At 45.1% G+C, this 17291-nt stretch overlaps 1 protein-coding gene across 2 annotated transcripts in view; it reads left to right on the forward strand.

Annotated features, from left to right (window-relative positions):
• SMAD3 (SMAD family member 3) overlaps positions 1–17291 on the forward strand; it is a 68396-nt gene that overhangs the window by 31017 nt on the left and 20088 nt on the right. The gene's annotated exons all lie outside the window — the stretch shown is intronic.

The raw sequence follows: 17291 nt of genomic DNA on the forward strand, positions 1-17291 counted from the left end.
AAGACAAGCGTAAAGAGAAGTAGGGAGTGGACTGGCAGTGGAGTGAGTGGGATCCAGCTGCCTCCTGCACCTCCAGAACTACTCTTTCCCACCCTGTCAGTGCCAGGGAAGCTGAGCTCTCCTTCCCGACGTGCAGCTCCTGGCAGGGCAGTTTGCTCTCAAGGTGCTTCAGATTTATCATCTCCAAAACGTCTTGCACAGGACCTGCAGCCCCAGCACTGAGATGGGTTTGTCCTTTCTGTGCCGTTTTATCGCCGCTTTAAACAGAGCCCATTGTGCCTCTCGCCTTCCTGTCTCTGCTCCTTTGTGCCTTTTTCCGGTTCCAGATGTTGTACTACAGGGCTCCTTTGGAACTCTGTGCTCCCTCGGGGTTTAGTTGCTTTTTTGGGGACGAATTATGACATGTGGCCGTTTTTTCACCGGTGACACAGGAAAGCTGAGGCTCCCTCCCAGCCTGGCCCTCTCGTGGTTGCCCACATGGTTCCTCAGCTTCTGCTCTGTATTGAAAAACCTGATTAATCTCCCAAAGGGCCAACATTATCATTATCATCTTCTTGAGAAATATTTCACTCTTTGTGACCGGAGACTTCCAGAGCCTGTTACCTTTTGTGCTCTTGGTAGAAGCCAAGCCACTGATTCCATGGGAATTTTCTCCAGTGTGGCAGTGAACGTAGGTGTTTTAGGGAGCCTGGTTATTGCTGGGTTCTGGAAGGTGGATCCTGGACAACCATACTGCTAAAATAAACACAGTGCTGAAGGAAATCAGCTTGTGGTTAATTAGCGGCACAGAGAATGAATATGGATCAGTGTTCAGATGTTTGAATTGGAAGTTCTTTATGTAACTTTACAGCCTTGGATGTACTAGCATTTTTTTCAAATACTAAAGGACCATCAAAAAATGTATTTTAAAGGTTCTTTTGAAGGCAGCTTTCTGTATTAAACTGATTGAACTGAGGGCTGGTGATGTCATTTCCCACAAACTTGCTGCAAAACTCTCCTATAAAAGCCTAATGTTAGGAAAACCACAGCAAAATGAGAGCAGCAAAGGCATGTGCCCAAGGAATAATGCCATCAGAGGTGGAGTAACACAGCACTCTTGCACCAGCACTGGAAAGAGCCCAGGTGGCTTTTCCCTGAGGAGGTGTTTGAAAGCCTCCTGTCCTCCTTGAAGCCTCTTTGTGCAGTGCTGACAGCACTCTCAGCATGGGTGTCTTGAGGATTCCTGTGATCCTGACAAGGAGAAAACAGCCTTGTTGTAAAACAGCCTTTTAAAACAAAATGTTCCATCGAGGGCGAGTTGGCAGCACCATTGTGTGCTTTCTTTGAAATGTCTGCTGATTTAAAGGAAGGCACTTCTGATCTGCCCGAGTTTTGGGCTGCTTTGGTGTATTTTTTGAGGCTTCCCTTGGTGGGATTTTTTAAGGTTGTCCTTGAAGCAATGCAGGGGCTCAATGCCATCATTCAGCTGCATTAAGACCTGCCAGCAATGCCATTCTGGAGCCTTCTGCATATGGAAAGTGCTGGGATTTTACTGTTAACACGAGGAATATCTTAAAGGAATCTCTGTGTGAAAGGAATCAAGTTTGAAAAATGTATATCGCTAAATTTGTCCACGTGTTGTAAACATTCTGTGTAAAGTGTAAGTCAGAGGTTTAATGTTGTGACAAAGTAGAGCAAAATAATCCCAAAGGAGAGATGTCCTGAATCCTTCTGTGCACCAGGCTCCGCTCCCTATTCCCTCCCCAAAATATCCACCAGACTGTTTTTAGAGTGCTGTGTTAGGAAGAAACCGGTGCATTTTCTGCTTTGCTGAATTTTGGGCAGAGTGTATTGGGATTTCACTGGTGAAGTACAAACCCAGTGGGGCTTGGGCAGCTTGGGCCAGGATTGCTTCAGGAGGTAGACAATCAAATTAAGTGTGTTGAAACAAGAGAGTAAATGCCCTGCTGGGGAGTTGGGGAGTGCCCAGAGATTCCCACAGAGCTCAAGAAGTCTCTTTTCCCCTTTCCATGGACCTTATGCAATGATTTACACCACCAGGACAGAAAGGTCTGGATCCTCACACATGGAGGAAACATCAGGAATCTTTTGGATAAGGAAAAACCAGGAAGCTTCTGGCTGGGAAATCCTTTCTGGAGCACAGCAGGCTGGAGTGGTGTTAACTCTGTGTCACTGGGTCCTTCACACAGGCTGGTGCAACTTCATCCTTTATTTTTAGGGAAAAGATACTTGGAGTTACCTTTTCCATTCAGTGAAAACTTTGGTTTTAAGTTTTTTCAACTGTTCCAAGAAAGAAAATGAAATGTTGTCTTTAGGCACCTCAGTTAAATACTCCCAAGCTGTGAAAGTGCACATTTAATAGGGGAAAGTTCTGTTTTTAATGCAGTAGTTTGCATTTATAGGAAAGATAAACCCAGTCTGAAGTAACATTTCTCTGAGCCTTTTTTGGTAGAATTTGATCAGTGGTTTAAGTTCCAGGAACACTTCAAAGGAGGTATTTCTCATTGGCCATTTGCAAAATCACCTTCTGAGACCGAGGCTCTGGAAATGCATTTATTCATAGAATATGTCTTGCATTAGTCCTCAGTTGGCCAACAAAATTATCTAAGGCATGTCTGAGGCAGCTACTAAAAAGAAACTTAAAAGGCATTACTGTTCTAGTGAAGATGATGCAATACACTCGAGCTATTATCAGTCTCCAAGTAAAATTAAATATATTCAAATGAACTTGTTCTGAAGGGATTTGATGAATACAGAGCTTTAAAGAAAAGTTGCTTTGAGTGGAGGCCCACCCTTCTTAATTTATTGTGCCTGAAAGCTGAGGTGAAAGGAGGGTGCCTGTACCCACCCCTGAGCTGAGCCCAGGTTTGCATGGGATGAAAAGGAAGTGACACATGATATTCCATGTTGTTTTTCCTTGCAGGCCAGGCCTACAACAGTGGAATCTTTGCAGCAGGAAGCAAAATGCTAAATAAGTTGGCGTTTATTCAGATAGACTTGGAGCAGAGTGGAGTGAATATTCTCTTTAAATCAGAATTCATAGCTGTTGCCTTGAGGTACCTTAGACAAGACTGCCTGCTGGGGTTGAAATAAAATGTTGTTTTTATTTGTTAAAACACTTCATTATCTAAGAGAACAGCAGTGTTTTAAGATTTCAAGGTCTCTTTCATCCTAACTGAGCACAGCAAATCTCTGCCTCTATCGAGGAATTCTGCAGGGCCCTCTGAGGACATGCTTAGATTGAATAGTTAAATTAATGGAGCTGATGTACAAAGTCCAGCAAATGCCAAGTGGCCTCTGGAATGCCACCGTGGGTAGGGAGGGGTCGTTCCCTGGGTACCTCACTCGGAGCTTTCCAGGCACATCAGCAGGTGGGGATGGCAGGGCTGGGGAGCAGGTGGCTGCTGCCTCACACCCCCGGTGACAAATGGCAGCGTGCATTCCAAATTTCTGGCTCCACAGCCCTCTGGGGAATGTGTCACGTCTGTCAGAAAACAATTAAGAAGCCATTAGCAGGAAATGCTTTTGCCAAGCCAGCACCTAACGAAGCCACTGGATGCACCTTCACTTGTGAGTCAAGAATGCAGCAGCCTTGGTCAGGGAAGGATTCCCCCAAATGGGCACCCTGGCCCTGCTCCAGCCCTTTCAGCTCTTTAATTCTATTTTATTTCTTTTTTATTTTATTCTTAATATCAAGTGCTCAAGAAATCCCAATGCCACCTTTTTGCATGGTTTCCATATTAGTGCCTCCTGTAGCCATCCGTGCTGCTTTTTTTATTATGAAGTAGTAGCTGGCTGAACAGCCAGAGCTTTTATAGCAGTGAAATCCTTCTGTGTGGGAGTGTGTGGCCCTTGTGGAAGTTTCAAAGGCAGAGACAATCTTATCTTCCTTAAAAGTAGGAGTAATAATAAAAAACAGATTTTAAAAGAATCCCTAAAGAGTCATGATAATTTATCAAGGGTGATCAGCAGAGGAAAGCAGAAAGAATTTTGCTTTACTCATATACACATTTCCCCACAGCCTTCCCTTCCTGATGCCACTCTGATTTTCAGAAAAATGTATCTTTTTAGTTCTTAGCTTGTATTTTCCCCTCTTTTCTTTACCTGCCTGTAAAAAGAAACCAAGTATTTCCCAGGATTTGCTCACCTGGACTTTAGCACCCATGTTTTGAAAGTGAAATCTGATTAATTGCTGCAGGAAGAATGGGATGGGGATGTTCTTAATTTCTTCTTTCCATGAAGCCACTTCACACCCCAGTACATAGTATCTGCTCCTGGGATAACTGCTCCTTCCTGTTTGTCTGTCTCATTTACCTGTTCATCCTGCTGGAAATGGAAATTCCTGGGTCAGGGACTTTCTCTCCTCTGCTGATTGTGTAGTAGCCCTGATATTTGGTTGGGGTTTAGCGGGGATTAGTGGGTGCTGCCATAAAACAATTGGCATCCTCAAGAGCCAGTGTGTGAAGGGCTGGAATGGAATTTGCTGAATTCATTCCATGTGCACATGAGCGCACACAGGTTCACCTGGAGAGCTCTTCTGGAAGGCAACAAACCTTTCAGGTTTGGGGAGCCTACTTTTGTTTGCCTGTCTGGATCCCCTCTTCCACCTGAGAACTTTCCATAGCTCTGGGCACAGGGGAGGTTCTGAACATAGATTACACTGTCTGAATGCTCCTGTGTTCTACCCTAGGCTTGTTTAGGGCTTCTTGTTCTGAGGACTGTTATGCATAACTGCATTAATGATTTCAAGTTTTGACATCTGTTTTTGTGGTGTTGGAACTCCTGGAGTGTTTCCAATGTCCTTGCACACTTGCACAGGAGGGAACTGCCACTTGTATTTACAGAAAAGCATTGAGAGCAATGGGGACCATTTTGATAAGAATAAAACACTTTAAAAGCACCTGAAGATTTTGAGAACTTGGGTTTAATTACCAAATCTAGGTAAGCTATATCTGCTAGAACAAGAACTTCATCTCACTTTGCTCTGTTGGAGAGCTGTGTCCCCAGAGCCTCACTTTTTTCAATCTGGTATGGTTTTTACCATTCTCTCATTTATGCTAAACAAAATATTTTCCCCTTCAAGCCCAAATATTGCAAATGGGAGCGAGGAATGCAGAATATGATGTGTTCCAGTTACCCAGGGCACTCGTGTTTTGTCTTTGATTTGTACCAACAGCCCTCCCCTGGCAGGGAGGAGGAGGAGTATTTTCAGCATTACAGCTTCGTGGTGAATCAGCACATCCCCAGGCTGGGTTTCCTGCTGTGGGCAGGACGTGGTGCAGCTCTGGGTGCAGGGATGGGACCCCAAAGTGCCCCTTCCTCACCTGTCCCAATTCCTGAGACAACCCAGCCATGCTCCCACCAGAGCTTCCCACCACTCTTCCCAAATGGAGAGGGATTTCTGGGGTGAGGAGCACAGGGGCTCTGGGATGGAGGCTGCAGTTGATCACAAACCACTGTCCTACTTTTTGGTATGGGTGGCCTGATTTGTACAATGGTGCCAGTTCGCATTGGGGTGTTTACAGAGCACAGGCAGGATGTGCGCCGGGCTGTCTCACTGCATTATCTGCTCCTGTTATATTTTTAGGCTCTTGCTTCCATGACAAAATATTCAGTGACAGTATATTTGCCCACAAGCCTTTGAAGGTCTGTTTTTGCCTCGTGGAAGAGCTCCCATTGTTTGGGATTCAGCCAGCCTTTAAGCAGCAGTGCTGTGTTTTACATGTCATCTCCATAATGTTTCTAGAAACAAAATTTGGGTTGCTTTCAGTAAAGCCACGGGTCAGCCTCTGAAAGGTTGAGTTTGTGGCAGGCTGGCTGCTGATCAGTCCTTGGTGCCAAACAAGTTGTGGGGAATGTTGTGAAAGCAGTGGGGCGTGTGTGTAGTGCTGGTAATTGCAATAAACAGAAGAGCCTGTGGAGTAGCTGCTCTCTGGGCCGCTCCTCCCGCCTGTCTCACAAGGAAGCCCAGATCCATACAGGGGGAAGACCTTCCCAGAGATCCTCAGGTTAGGCAGCAAAACAGGAGTGCAGATTGTTGTTGCAAGTGCTGGAGCTGAAATGCGAGAAAGTCGTGCTCTGAGGAGCAGGATAGAGACTTCTGGTGTGAAGTCCTGGGCCAGAACTGTGGAACTTTCCACCAGCACTGAGAGCTAATTCCCCAAGCTCAGCATATTTAAAGCCTGAATTCAAAACTCATCTTTTCCATGAGTATTTTTTTTTTTCACAAGCTCACAATGGATAAAAATAAAGTCTTAAGAACTAATCCAGTTAAGCTTTCTCTTGCCGACTGAGAAGAGAGTGAGACAGGAGGAACAATGAGCACTTTGTTTCTCTTTTGCAATATGTGGTCAGTGGTCAGATACAACAGAGGTAAAGGGGTCACATAACCACAGATCACTTGGAGCTGGATGTGCTGCATTGCAGGTTTGGGTGGGACATGTTGGAGGGGATGGAACCAGCACAAAGCCAAAGCCATGTGGGCAAAGTGGCTTAAAAGACTGAAGAAGACAAATCTTCTTTTTCAGGCTCATCTATAAATCAATTACCATTTGTTCCTTATTAATAATTTAGCTGCCAAGAACGTGCTTATTGCTTTAGAAGAGGGGGGAAAATACAGGCTGTCCCTGTACTGAGGAGCTGGCAGGCTCAAAGATGCAAGGCAGTACTCCTGGGAATATCCAGGGAAAACTGTAACCATGGGCTGTATTAATTACTTCAATAATTTGCACTATCTGCTCCCTGCAAACCTTTTTGTCTGCTTGCATCATGTTGTTCCTGGTTGGTGCTCTCAGTTTAATCAGCCTTCCCAAGGAAATGAGATGGTGAAGGATCATCCTTCCATCTCTTCAGGGCTGGAAGGTATTTCTACACCACTGTAATGCTGTAAGCTGCTAAAAGCAAGGAGAGGGGCCCGAGGTGGGAGGGAAGGAGAAGCCAAAGGGAAGCATGTGGGGGATGTCCAGTCTGGAATTTGGGAGAAGCTGCTGTTGGGATGAGCTCTCAAGGGTGTTACAAAGAGGGCTGGAGTGCCTTGAGGACAAGGTTTTGATCTTAATACCTTGGAGGAGATATGGGACAGTGTAAGAGAGGAGGGTGATTGATGGGTCAGAGTGATAATTTTAGCAGCTGTGTTTTCTGATGGGTTGGAGGAACAAGATATTTATCTGATGTGCCAGAGAGGAGGAGGAGATTAGCTGGGATGACATAAGGACAGGCAAGTTGTTTTGATTGTTAAAAAGAAAAAGAAGGGGTAGGTCTTTACTTGCTTCAGAGGTTTGGATTGGCAGGGAGGGTTTCCTTAAATTTTGTGTAGGAAAACGTATCAAACAGAAAATGGCTGGGAAGGGTACTAGGGGTGGTCTGGAGCAGTGGTTCTGGATGGTGAGTAGGTTTCTAGAGTAAGGTTTGATGAGCAAGTCTGCCAGGATGGGGCTGAACCTGGGTTTCTGGCTGCAGGTGCAGGCAGTGGCTTTGCCATTCCCCCAGCAGTCCTTGGGCAGCACAGAGAGACACGTTACAGTTGAGGTGCAGAATCAGAGAATAATAGAGAGGTTTGGGTGGGAAGGGACTTTAATGAAAAATCCTGTCCCATTTCACCCCTTGCCATGGGCAGGGACACCTTCCCCTATCCCAGGGTGCTCCAAGCCCCATCCAGTCTGGCCTTGGACACTTCCAGGGATGGGACAGCCGCAGCTTCTCTGGGCAGGGCCTCAGCATCCTCATAGGCAGGAATTCCTTCCTTACGTTGAATCCAAATCTCCCCTCTGCCAGATTAACCCGTTAAGGCGTGGCACAAAGCCTGAGCTCACAGGCTCAGGGATATTGGGAGGCAGAGCATGGAGCTGCCAGTGCTCTCCCCTAGGGAAAGACAGGAGCCTCTGGCACAGCCCTTGCCATGGATTTGAGTGCTGGTTTGGGATCAGCTGGCACACTGAACACTGCAGTGGCCTTCCCCTGGAAGCAGCTAGGAGTGATCAGCAAGTTTATCTGGGAGAAAGATGTTGTCTGCAGACTCGGAGGTTTGGGAATGGGATAAGGAAAGTGGAGAGGAGTTGGACTTGTTGGTGTTTAATGTCTCATTGAGAGGGGGAGTTGGATCCTGTTACAAACAGAGCAGACGGTGCAGACTCTTAGTAAATAGGCTGAGTGCTGTGAGGGGGAGGCTGGTTGGTCATTGCCTCTGTGTATTTTAGAGCAATCACATTTGTTTCATGGAGTTGTTTTTTTGAGGATGGAGTGGGTGTGTGGACCAAAGGCTTAGTCACGAGGGGAGGGGAAAGAAAACTGTGTTGACTTGTGAAGTCAAATATTTGTGAGTTATCCCATTGTTTCCCTATCTTTGTGTAGTTTCTGTCCATGCTCACATGCTGTGGGAGTGAGCAGGGCTGCTCGACCTGTGTTTGGCCATTATTCCTTTTTGTAGCATCCAGGTATTACGAGAGAATTCCTGCTCTTTGCACCTTTGGTCTGTGCTGTGTCCCTCACTCTCCTGCCCGGGACAGCCCAGGAAGTATTTAGGGAAGGTGTAGGTAGTGAGACATCTCCCATCAACAGAACCTGGAGGGTGCTTAAAACTGTGGATGATTCAGTGGAAAGCCCTCTGTTCTCTGAGTCACTGCTGACCCAGGCACCCAGCAAGTGCATTTTGCTGCTCTAGAGGAGACAGAAAATGGCGATAATTGAGTGTTACCCCTCTATGCCTCAGCATGTTGGTTTAGAGGAGCTGGGTGGTGTTCCTGGGTCTCCTGTCTGCATTTCATCTGCACAGTGATTATGGCTTGCTCAGAAGTTCCCCCGGAGCTTTGATTTGGAGCGAGCGGTGGTGGTCTCATGGTGACATCAAAGTGCTGGGATGTTGGTGTTGGCTGTCACGCAGAGTTTTGGTGTCCCTCTCATCCTGGCTGCACCACAGAGATGGACAGACTTATTTATGCACTTGTAGAACGCTGAAAACACTTCAGGATTTGAAAGTGGAAATTGTTTTGTCTTCTCTGGATTCCTGTTCAGGGCACAGCAGAGGGCGTTGGGCTGCTGCTTCAGGCCAGGAGGGATCTCTCCTGTGGCTTCAAGGAGCTTCCAGGCTTTATCTGGCATTATTGGCCAGGAAGGTGGTAGTGTGAGGCCTGTGTGGGAGCAAGGAGGAGGAGGAGAGCATTCCCAAACAGCATTCCATGGCCCTTTGGAGAGTGCCGGAACCACACACACAGCCCAGCCTACCTCCTGTGGGCCTGGCATTGAAGGCACCAGCCAAGAGGGGCCAGAAAGGAAATTAGGAAGAAAAACATCCCTTGTTTCTGGAATTCTGCTGGCCATTTCCCATCATTTGGCTGGCAGTGTCACTGTCCCCCTGGAGCAGCTGCCAGAGACACCGGGTGCTTGTCCCCCTTTGTCACCTTGGCCTTCCAGTGGTTGACAGAGGACGATACGAGGTTGGCATGAAAATCAAAAGCAGATTGAAAATGTGCTCTGGCTTTTTTCAAGTACAAACTAATATTTACCTGTGAGTTTGCTTCCCTCCTCATTCCTTCTCCTTGGCGAGCTCAAGATCTGGTTTAAGCTCAATGTTTAGGCATTTATCCAGTGAGGTTCCCAGGACGTGAATATCAAATATTCTTGTGAGTTTGGAGGGAGGGAAGGGGGAACTGACAACAGGAAAGGTACCTGAAATGGCTCTCTGTTCCTTAAATGTGAGTTTGGATGCAGTTGATATTTTCAGCTGTTCGTAATGGACACCTCATGGAAAACTTTTGAAAAACATCTCATTTGGGAGCAGTTCTGTGTCCTGTGGTCGTTGAAAGGTGACCTGTTTTCATACTGGGTTGTTTTCTGGACTGTTTTTTAATCACTTCTGGCCTCAAGCTTTTATTACTACTGACATTTACATGAAAATAAGATATTTGTTTGTGTTGATTTCAGCCACTTGCTTTTTCCTGCAGCATTTTATGTCATCCCAGCTGGATTTCCGTGGAGCAATAGCAATGATCAAACCCTCACAGGAAGGCCCCTGTGCACGCACACGCTGGAGATCCTGTTTGGGTGATAAGAGTGACTTAGCGTGATCGTGGTGCTTTGGAGAGCTCTTATTCATGGAGCTGCTCTCCCACACATCCTGCATTAGTCAGAGCTCAGCTTTGGAATTAGATATCCTCGCTCCAGGAGCACCAGGGCAGGGAAGAGTGAAGGAGAGAGGGAAATGGTGCATCCAGACAGCAGCACCATGGAAAAATCACATTTTTGGTGAGCAGAGAATTCCTCGTGTCTTGCAGCATGGGGAAGATTAGATACTCTTCCCCCTCTTTTTCTCAAAGTTTCTCAGTTTTTTTAAACATAATCTGTAATTTAGGGAAGCAGAATTTGGCTTCCATGAATAAGATAATTATCTTGGCTGGAGGGGGTGGCTGAGGGAGTGACTTCTGCTGTGAGTGGCAGCCTGAAAACAACTCTTGCCACTGCTCTGGAGAGTTACAGGAAGAAAGGAAGCTTTCAGGTGGGCCCCATACACAGCTTCCTTTTTGCTGCTGAGAGTTTGAGGTGGGGGAAAAAACTATTTCAACTGAAGCTTTTTCCACCTCTCTGGTCCAAAGAACCCTTTTTTCTTACTGTACAGAACCAGCCCCCAAGTAAGAGTAACAACCCCAAAAGCACCAACACCTCCTGTCTGCCCTCAGCCTCCTCAGAGGCGTTGTAAAAGTTGATTATGAGACAGAGAAGTTTACAAAGTTTTTCCTCCAAACACACCTGGACTTTTGCAGAGTCTCTGATTTCACTGGTAATTACAGACAGAAGAGACTGTAAATTATTAATTTGTGTGAGCTTTTAATGAGGCGTTTCATCTGAAATCTGCAGCGCTCCCCGAAGACATCCCACTCTTTTGGGTTCACTTTTGGAGCTGGATTTCTCCTGCATCGCTGGTGACTCACAGAGTTGTAAAATTAACAGAGCCTTCTTCCACTACCCTTTTCACCTCAGCACACACCTTCTGTTAACTCCTTGTGGAAACTCCGCGTGGAAACTCCGGGGTTTGTTTGGGCAGCTCTGTGTCATCAGGATTAGGGAGGAAGGCCTGTGGGAATCTTCTCTGGGATGAAGCACACGGGCTGCACATGGGAAGTGATTCACCCAGAACTGATTCACTACAATGCTGGAGCTGGGAAAGCTCATTTGGAATAGAGAGGTGGATAATTCTCTGGGAGAAGAGGAGAGACTGACTGATAAGGAAGCCAGAAAGTTTTTTGTAAGCAAACTGGATTTTATTTAAAGCAGAGCAGCCTAATGGAGACCAGATCCCCTCACAGAGCATCTGAGCACGTGTGGGATGGATCCCAAAGGACATCCCTGCGGAGGGGCTGGGGAGGAGGTTGGAGGAAGTTTGTGGGACCAGGTCCCCTTGTTTGTGGTGTGCTGTTAATTGCTACTGGTTGTGCAAATAACTACATATCTGAGTGGCTGCTAACCCATCTTGAAAAGCAATGTAACACAGAGCCAGTGGGATTAAGGGAAGATTTAAAAGGCCTGTGTAATTCTAGCAAAGCACTGATCTCTGCCTTACGTTGCTTTTGAAAATGGGAGATGGGCATTCTGGAAAATTTCACCCTGGATCTCATTATCCATGCGGGGGAGGTCCAAACACAGATGGCCAACCTGGAAATAGCTGCTTTTCAAATTACAGGAAAAGCAGCAACATTTTTACTATATAATAAAGAAAATAACAGCAACGAACCTTGAGTAGCCTCAAACTATTCCAAACAAGATAATTGGAGGCTGGAGCACAGTGTATTTTTAGCTATATCTGCTATAAAGTAAACATGTTCTTTGTCCAGGACCACCAGAAATGTTTCCATAAGAAATGTTGGCTTTGTCCCAACTTGATAGAATGCACGAACATTTGTCTGAGGAGCCAGTTCTGACTCTGGTATTTATATGAAGGTTCTGTTGAAGGCACTGGGAATTGTATATATTGTGAAGGGGAGGCCAAGGTCTTAAAACTGTCATTTTCCCCCACTCCCTCTGATAATCCCTTTTGCTTTTGTTAGCAGACACATATTTGGGGCAGCAGTTCTTGGTGCAAGGCTTCTGTCCAAGTGCTGTGCAGCACATGAGTTTCCTTTTCCTTTCTTTTCTGGGTTCTTTTGCTCTGGTTTATCTGGGTTATATATCAGCAGCTGATGCTAATTTGCAGAACTCTCTTGATTTCAGTGAAAATAGGAGGATTTTTTTCCCTACAGCATCAAGAAGATGCACAGAGAAACTAGATACTAAATGTAAATCAGTGTAAGTACCATTCAGCTGACTGAATAACTGAGTTCTACAACACCTTTTTTTGCCTTTTTGATTTGCCTTTTTTCTTTTTGATTGCCGTGTGTTCCAGTAATTCAGTCTTTCTTGAAATGCTTTTGTTCAGAATGTGCTCTGGGTTATGGAAGATTATCTGAACTTCCTTGGCATTTCCATCCGTCCCTTTTCTCCTTATGAAACTGCCCTGCCCATCCAAACACACGGCCCCATCAGTATGCCTGGAATCTCCTGGGAGAGAGGAAGTTGCTGGTTCGGTTGGATGAAAGTGTGTTGGGTTTTGGATTTCAGCACTGGAGTTAAATACAGCAATCTGGGAAGAAATGACGAGCTCTGATAAATGACTTTTCAAAAAGGCACGTCCAGAAACCTCTCCTGTGTTCACTCCCTGCACCCTTAAGGCTCAAGCACAAATCAATTTAGATGAGTCTGACACAGATCTGGGCCAATAAACTTTGCTGAAATAAATAAAAGGACCAGGACTGCTTAGAAAAACTGGATTTCACATTTAAGAGGTGCCTGGGATGCAATACCTTCAGAAACATGGCCTCAAATTCCACTTCTATCCCTTACTTTCTGTGGAGAAAAGGCAGAAGTATAGGAATGCATGTTAAGAAGTTTGGAAGTGTGTTTATGATGAAGCGGTAATTAAGCATTAGGATATATTCCATCCTTTCTGAGGTAGGAGGGTGTGTGGTTGGGCCTCTGGGATATCTTATCTGTTTTCTGTGCTCCTGACTATCGGGAAAAGGAGGAGCTGAAAGAGATGTAGGGGCATAAAATTACAAAATGGTTAAAAATAGAGAAGAGGGAGCTGGGTTTGGTAGCCACCAACCAATGTCCTGTAGCTGGGGCAGAAACAGAGCGGGTGTAAATAACAGAGATCAGTAAAAAATACAGGGGAAAAAATAGTTGATGGTATATGAGAAAATGAGATCTCTGCATAGCTTTAAAGAAATCTAAATTAAACTGAGGTGTTACGTGAGAGTGGAAGGGGACACAGCTCTGTGGATCCAGGAGCAGCAGAGCAGGAGAGCAGCAACAATGGGCGGAGAGTTTATGGTAAACCAATAAAATGTACTTATGTCTGAATGTGAAATTAGACTCTGAAAAATATGGTCTCAAGGCACCTGCTAAAGAGCTTACTGGAATCTTAATAAATGACTCATGCTGTCATAATCTGATCCTGACATCAACTCCCAGGGCTGGAGTTCTTCAGCTCTGGAGAGGGGGAAGGGGGAGGCTGCAAAGCCTTAGGGAAGACTGGGATGGAAGTAGGCAGGTAAAGAACCATTTACACAAGAGATATTGATAAGTTTTCTATTATCAGTGCCTTTGCAAACCCAGAACAAACGAGACCTGAGCAGAAGAATTCTGCAGCACCAGAAGAAAAAGGGAATTGCTCTTCACCTTCAGATCTTTACCTGATGCTGTGGGTGGCTTTGTAGAGGATCTGTGGTTTCCTTCTAAATCCAAATGAGGATTTTAGAGGGAAGAAAAAGCAGATGAGAGAGTTACCAGCACAAAACAGGGGTGATCATTGACAGTATTGAGGGAGAGATTTATTCCTCATTCCTTCCTAGTTTTGGCTCTGCCACAAACTTTCCTTTTGCTTTGGGAAAATCCTTCAACTCCATTTGTTTGAGGGCAGTAAAAACTTCCCCTCTCCATAGAGAAGTGTTGAAAATTACAAATTTGTTAATTATTTTAATCTATAAATCCTAAGTGCTAAACAGGAGTATTAATTATTAGTTTCCTCTCTGGCAGTGCATTGCAAACCTCAGCTTGACACGGGGACTTCTATTTCCAGAACTTGAATGACAGCACTGCTAAAAGTGCCCCAGAAAATGGAAAATTCAGTGATGCTGAGCAAATTGAGGGGAAAGAGATGGCAGAGGATCAGCTTTGGAGTTACAAATGTGCTGCATGGGTCATTTTTTTATTTGCTCTTGTTGATTTGGCCGCTATTGAGGGAAAGTTGAGATCTTATCCAACTGCTCAGTGAAGCCCTGTGGATATTACAGAGCTCTGCCCACAAAAGCCAGATTGTGCTACAAGAATAAATGCTAATTTTCCTGGTGCAGCCCAGATGCAGGGCCAGTAAGGAACTACTTATCATATTTTGTGCTCAGAAGAAAATCACAGCCTGTGACCACAGTTCTTGGTGAATTTTAGAGTAACTGGCAACTTATTAGTCATGGCTTTAAAAACCAGCTCCTGCTTGTGGTTTTTAAAATGAATAATTTCGACTTTTGTTTCCTGATTGGTTTTCTTTTTTCCTTCTCCCTTTTTGCACATGTTGGTGTTACTGGATACTTGAGTTTTTCAGCATTTTGCTCTCTTGGAAGATTAATGACAGGGATATAAAACTGATGGGGAAGGGAAGGGATTGGATCTCTAATGGAGTAAATCTGAAGTTTTCCGATCTGGACAAAAATATTTTATTGCTTAGATCACTTTGCTTAATTTACACTCCTGATTTTTGCACCACAGATTTCAGCTTTGCTTTTAAAGCAGGAGAATGGGTGCAAAGAAGAGTTTCAGAATCCATCTAAAGATAGTTGCAAAGTGCTCAAAGAGGAACAAATAAAATAACCAAAATATTTCAGACTGTGGGGTGGGTTTTTTGTCTTTCGCAATCCAGGATCTTACAAATTAAATACGGTTTAAAAAAGCAACCACAGAACGAACCCAATAGAAAAAACCCCAACAACAACAAACCCCAAACAAACAGAAAAAACCCCAATCAGGCCTGGAAATCAAATTCAGGTTACGCAATGTTCTCCTGTTTAATCCTCACCGTTTTTCAAGCAGATTGTTTAAAAATAAAGCTTCAATGTTTCTGTCATTCTTTTGCCCTCCCCTCTCTGGTTTTGCTGTTAAAGCCTCACTGTTGCCCTTTGCTCTTTGAGCAGCATTTGGACTTGGAGAGGCAGCTTTGTGTGGTAAATTTTCCTGGAAAATGGATTGTAAAGATGGATCCATCCTAAAGGTGCTCACCCCGAGGGGTTTTTTGGTTCTCAAGGACTCCATGCCATGTAGAAAGATTTGGATGACAAAGTGTCCCACCAACGTAAATTGTACTGATTTTTTAGAGAACAATCCAGTACTAAATTTTGGCCAAAGAATACTGATAATTTTAAAAGAAATCTTGTTAAATAGTATGGAATAATAAATAGATCAAGGCAGTTGTACAGGGAGAGCTGTTCAGCCCAGGCTGGTTCAAGGAGAGGTAAAAGGGAGGAACAATTCAGCATCCCAAGGGAAATTTGGGTGCTTAGATTCTGCTAATTTTAATGAAGTCTGGATATGCTGAGATGGCTTGGGATCAGCCTGTGCTTCAGAACAGGAGAGGGAAGAAGTTGTGTGTGCCCTGGAGTTTATTTTGGGATGGCTCTGCACAGCGATGTGGGACACGGGCTGGGGTCACCCCCAGGGCTGCCCTGAGCAGAGCACAGTGTTGGCTCATCTCATCTCCTGTCCCATCTCAGCCACACCAGGTGTTTGTTCCTTGGGAAGAAATACTCCTTGAGGGCTGAGGAAAATGCTCCTGGAGGGTTGGGGCAGGACAGCAGGAGGAAATGGAGCTGCCCTGTTCCTCAGCCACGTTCCCAAGGACAATGTGCAGACAATGCTGTTTTGTCCCAAGTCCCTCAATGGGGAGCCTGAGGAGAGATTTCCCAACCAGAAAAACCCAGTGAACCCCCAGGGCTTTGGGGGAATAGAATTCCTTTTACCTTATCTCCTTATGGAGGGGAGAGGGGGAGGTTGCTGGATTTGAAAATAAACCAGATGGCTCTGTCATTTCAAAAAGTCTCTTTAGATAAAGAGTGCAGAGAATTCAATCTCCTTCTGTGTTATGGGCAGCATCCATGCCAGAGCCCTGGGATGATGGGAGGAAGAGCCCTTTCCCCTCCAGCCCATTGGGAAGTTTGTTGTTGGGGAATTAGGGAGAGCTCCATCCTTGGAAATAACCCCAAAGTCAAACACGTTTTGTGTTAGTGCCCCACCTTAGCTGCTCAACCCAAATCCACGATGTCCATGTGCCTGCAGAGACTGGGAGCAGGAATAACACTTCCCACAGCTGTGTCTCCTGTGGGATACTTGGAATATTCTCTCCTTTTTCCTCACTTGGGTGCAAAATATGCTGCCAAGCAGGCAAAGGAAAGGTGAGGGGAATGGAGAAGCACTCCTGGTTTATTCCTTGTCTCAACCTCCTCTCTTTTTGCTAAAGTCAGTGAATATTTTCACATTTTTCGTATCTGTTTTTTAAAAGTTTTCCCAACCTGATTAATTTTGAGAGCACGTAATTCCAGTCTTGGCTCCAATGAAATCAACACCAAAATTCCCACCTTGCCCAGAAACTCAGGTCTAGCCACTGGCACTCTCCTTGGGAATATTCCCCCAATTTTTGCTGGAATCAGTTATGTTTTGCCTTCCCTGTTGTAGCAGTGTTCGCAAAGATGTGTGTGGTACCAAGCTCTGCCAGAGGAGCTTTTGGGAAAACTCTCTTAGGGCAGCCAAGAGGTGCCCAGCCTCTTTGGAATAATTGTTTGTGTGTTTTGCTTTGGGTTTGTTTTGTTTTTCTAACTTGGCTGCCAACACAAAGAACCAGGGGAAATAATTCCAAGTAAAATTTCAATTTTCTTGATTTTTTTCTCTCTTTGACAAATTAAAAAAGAGAAGTATTTCATTTCACCAAAGCCCTGAAGTCTTTCATTTGGGCCATTAGGAAAAGCAAGGGAAATGAAGGGTTAGACTTCAAAGGAAGTGCCTGGGGGCCGTTCCCATTCATCCAGCACGGAGGAGACCCTGCTCCAGCTTTTTCCTCTGCTGGAGGGGAGTTGAGCACTCTTGTCCTGGTTCCCAGGAAGGTTTGCTAGGAAGAGGCTTTTCTGGGATGAGGATGGGATTAGGTGAAAAGTGAACTGGAGGAGACACAGGGTAGATGTAAAAATAAAAATAAGCAATGCTGTAAAACCTCTTACTTGCTTTCA

The sequence above is a fragment of the Corvus moneduloides genome, chromosome 13 (assembly GCF_009650955.1).
Source record: "Corvus moneduloides isolate bCorMon1 chromosome 13, bCorMon1.pri, whole genome shotgun sequence".
NCBI lineage: Eukaryota > Metazoa > Chordata > Aves > Passeriformes > Corvidae > Corvus > Corvus moneduloides.